Source organism: Cherax quadricarinatus, chromosome 13 (genome assembly GCF_038502225.1).
Source record: "Cherax quadricarinatus isolate ZL_2023a chromosome 13, ASM3850222v1, whole genome shotgun sequence".
In the NCBI taxonomy this organism is placed as follows: domain Eukaryota; kingdom Metazoa; phylum Arthropoda; class Malacostraca; order Decapoda; family Parastacidae; genus Cherax; species Cherax quadricarinatus.
In genome coordinates, this window is record NC_091304.1 from 2247520 (window position 1) to 2252519 (window position 5000).

Sequence of the window (5000 nt, forward strand, 5' to 3'; positions counted from 1 at the left end):
TGCTTCACGTGCTTCATATGCTTCCCTTGCTTCACGTGCTTCATATGCTTCCCTTGCTTTACGTGCTTCATATGCTTTCCTTGCTTCACGTGCTTCATATGCTTCCCTTGCTTTACGTGCTTCATATGCTTCCCTTGCTTCACGTGCTTCATATGCTTCCCTTGCTTCACGTGCTTTATATGCTTTCCTTGCTTCACGTGCTTCATATGCTTCCCTTGCTTCACGTGCTTCATATGCTTCCCTTGCTTTACGTGCTTCATATGCTTCCCTTGCTTTACGTGCTTCATATGCTTCCCTTGCTTCACGTGCTTCATATACTTCCCTTGCTTCACGTGCTTCATATGCTTCCCTTGCTTCACGTGCTTCATATGCTTCCCTTGCTTCACGTGCTTCATATACTTCCCTTGCTTCACGTGCTTCATATGCTTCCCTTGCTTCACGTGCTTCATATGCTTCCCTTGCTTCACGTGCTTCATATGCTTCCCTTGCTTTACGTGCTTCATATGCTTCCCTTGCCTCACGTGCTTTATATGCTTTCCTTGCTTCACGTGCTTCATATGCTTCCCTTGCTTCACGTGCTTTATATGCTTTCCTTGCTTCATGTGCTTCATATGCTTCCCTTGCTTCACGTGCTTCATATGCTTCCCTTGCTTCACGTGCTTCATATGCTTCCCTTGCTTCACGTGCTTCATATGCTTCCCTTGCTTCACGTGCTTCATATGCTTCCCTTGCTTTACGTGCTTCATATGCTTTCCTTGCTTCACGTGCTTCATATGCTTCCCTTGCTTTACGTGCTTCATATGCTTCCCTTGCTTCACGTGCTTCATATGCTTCCCTTGCTTCACGTGCTTTATATGCTTTCCTTGCTTCACGTGCTTCATATGCTTCCCTTGCTTCACGTGCTTCATATGCTTCCCTTGCTTTACGTGCTTCATATGCTTCCCTTGCTTCACGTGCTTCATATGCTTCCCTTGCTTTACGTGCTTCATATGCTTTCCTTGCTTCACGTGCTTCATATGCTTCCCTTGCTTCACGTGCTTCATATGCTTCCCTTGCTTCACGTGCTTCATATGCTTCCCTTGCTTCACGTGCTTCATATGTTTCCCTTGCTTCACGCGCTTCATATGCTTTCCTTGCTTCACGTGCTTCACATGCTTCACGTGCTTCATATGCTTCACTTGCTTCACTTGCTTCACATGCTTCACTTGCTTCACGTGCTTCACATGCTTCACTTGCTTCACGTGCTTCATATGCTTCACTTGCTTCACGTGCTTCACATGCTTTACTTGCTTCTCGTATTTTATTTGCTTCACTTGCTTCACGTGCTTCATATGTTTCCCTTGCTTCACGTGCTTCATGTGCTTTCCTTGCTTCACGTGCTTCATATGCTTTCCTTGCTTCAAGTGCTTCACATGCTTCACGTGCTTCACGTGCTTCATATTTTTCCCTTGCTTCACGTGCTTCATATGCTTTCCTTGCTTCACGTGCTACACATGCTTCACTTGCTTCACGTGCCTCATATGCTTCACCTGCTTCACGTGCTTCACATGCTTCACTTGCTTCACGTGTTTTACTTGCTTCACGTGTTTGTGGAATCCCTAACCTTAGCTGTCATAGTCTCAGCATGATGGCTGCATCACAGCTCACTGTTCTCACTGCTGCCCTGACAACCAGGCGACCTAGGGAGTTGCCAACAGCGGTGAGCATAATTACACCATCTTTCTTAGTGCACAGATATAGAGAGTCACCAAAAATGAAAGAGAGGCCCAATAGTCTCAGGAACACCGCTGATGAGACACATATTGGCATATCTCATGAGCAGGGACGGAAGACCGCTGGGTTCAGCAGGTACGTATGGTGTTGAGATTGATATAAATCTACGGACATGACACATAAAATTTAACTAACTTTTCCGGTCGTGAGAGGGAAAAACACAGAGCACAGCGTATACAATGTATATATACTATACATACTCAGAGTTATGTATGTCTTTCAGTGTCTATATCCCCTCAAGGGAGACTCCTTGACGCTGGTGAGGGGCTCTTGATCTAAGGAATTAGATCTGTGCTCCAGTTCCCTGAATTGAGCCTGAATACCTTCCTTCCCCCCCCCCACCATAGGCGCTGTATAATCCGTACGGGTTTAGCGCTCCCCATAATTATAATAATAATTTCAGTGTCTATACATTTATATGTATCTTTTAATGTATGCTCAGAGTTATGTGTATCTCTCAGTGCATATACATAGGTGTGTGTATCTCTCAATGTTATATGTAGAAGTGTATATATCAACGGTGGGCAAACTGACTGCAGCTCGCAAGCCACATGCGGCTCCCAAAGCTGCTCTGTGTGGCTCCAGGGACAATATTGGGTTTCATTGCCACTTTTCTTATATATATATATATATATATATATATATATATATATATATATATATATATATATATATATATATATATATATATATATATATATACAGGTAATTCACATCATATTTTCAAACATCCAAACATCAAAACATTTAAACAAGTACGAATGATGCAACTAGACTCTGCAGCATCACTCTTCATACAGTAGACACAAGTTTCACTCTTGCGGTGGTAGCGGAACATAACTAGTACACTGCAGTGTAGATAAGTATCTTTCTGATTAATAAATACTTATTACTGATTTTAGTTAAAGTTATAAAACCTTTGTCTAAAATGACCGAGCAACAGAAGAGTATAAAAAACGGAAATACGAAAAAGAAAAGAGAGTAATTAACCAACACCGGGAGGACGATTTTGCTTTTACTGTTAAGGGTGAAGATGCTTTGTACCTTATCAGTCATACAACCATCAGCCACTTTATTGACAGTAATTTAAAGCGTCAACATTAATGTAATTATAAAAAAAATGCATCTGAATTTCCTCCTGAATCAGAACTGCGAAAAAAATATGATTAAATTTTTGAAATCTAATTTAGTCACTCAACAAATTAGCCTATTTATCCTTTGTAAGCAAAGTGATTTGGCTACTGAAGCTAGTTTTGTTATATCTTGGAAAATTGCTCGAAGTAAACTTTCTTACATTCATGGAGAATTTATAAAAAAAGAATATTAGTGATGTGATTGCAATTCTCGCTCCAGATAACTCAAAACTTAGAACAAATTTCTATCTCCAGCCTCACTACTGAGAGACGCATTTCTGAAATTAGTTCTACAATCATATATTCACTGTAGAGTGATCTGTAAAGCTGTTTTGCTTTCAGCTTAGCATTGGATGAATCTACAGACATTCAAGATATCCCTCAACCACCTATATTTGTTCGCTGTGTTACAAACAATGGTCAGGTCTTTATCAGGTCTAAGAAGGATTCTTAGACCTGATAAAGTTGTAGGAAACCACAAGAGGTATTGACATCAGAAATACACTTAACAAAGCTTTATTAAATGTGCAACTAGCATTGCATAAACTTGTTAGCATTGTAACAGATGGATCACCAGCTGTGGTAGGTCAAAATACTGGCCTAGTTGGGTAACTGACACATGATATCGACTATCCTAAATGTCTCTTTATCCACTATATCATCCACCTTCAGCATTTAGTAAGCAAACGCTTCAATTTCAAACAATGTCAAATTTCGTCTTAGATTCTGTGAATTTCATCTGGACAAGTGACCTTTCATTCTATTGCATCTGTAAGATGGCTGCCAACTACCAATCTTTTGAATAAGTTTGTGTCTCTTTTTGAACCTATCATTGTTTTCACGAAAGAAATGAAAAAAGAAATACCCACATTGAAGATCACGAATGAGTACATTATCTGATGTTGTTTATAGATGTAATGCATCACCGCCAATATTTAAATCTGGCACTTCAGGGAAGAAACAAAGTTATTACATAATTTGCCGAATCAGTTTTCAGTTTTCAGAATAAAATATAATTTTTTTCAGAGAGATCTGGCAACATAGAAATTTGACCACTTTCTTAACCTTAAATTAAGAATAACTACTTTTTTGATGTTGAAATTAAAGACAGTAAATTGAAACAATACGAAGGAAACTTAGAAGCACTTTATAAGGATTTTGAGAACTGGTTTGAGAAACTAAAAAAAGTTAAAGCCATGTTTTGAATTTCATCCGTCAACGATGGATGTCCTGTTGTTGCAACTTTTGCCTGGGATGTTTTGCTTCAGTGGAAACAGAGTTTACTGAGCTTCAGGAAGTTGTGGGTTTGAAGCTCGTACATAAAAGCTCATCTTTAACTGATTTTTACAAACAAATCCCAGAATCCAAGGATATCAGTCTTCAGAAAACTGTCTTCCGACTACTCTCTGTTTCCGGGACAACTTACTGATGTGACTCTCTCTTCTCTGTAATGAAATTTATCAAGTCAAAACCTGGTGTTATCCTCACTAACAACCACATCACTGACCTTCTTAGAATAGCTTTGTCATCCTACCAGCCAGATTTTCAACTATTAACTGCAAAACTGAAGACTCAATCAAAGTCTTCAACGAGCAGAGATTAAACATATTTTCTGATTTAGTGAGTCGAACTACTGTACAGTTGTATTTTTGTATTATTTTTAAATACAATTTTTAAAATAATACTTTGTGTGGATCTTGAACATTCAAAAATGCATTGTATGAGGCTCTTCTTATGGAAGAATTTGTCCACCCCTGGTATATATCTTTCAGTGAGTATACAGAGAATAGTATGTACTTCTCAGTGTGTATACAAAGGTGTGTGTAACTCTCAGTGTTATACAGAGAGGAGTATGTATCTTAGTGAATATACAGAGAAGAATGTGTACCTTTCAGCGAATATACACAGAACTGTGTATGCCTTTCAGTGTATATTCATAGAGATTCTGGAGCTGAGATTAAAAAGGAAAGAAAGAAATTTAAGAGAAGGAAGAGGGAGTAGGAGAATGGAGGAGGAAGAGAAGTGTAAAGGAGAAGGAGGAATTGGAAGAGGTAAGGAGAAAGAGAAACATGTGAAAGAGGAAGATGAGTATTA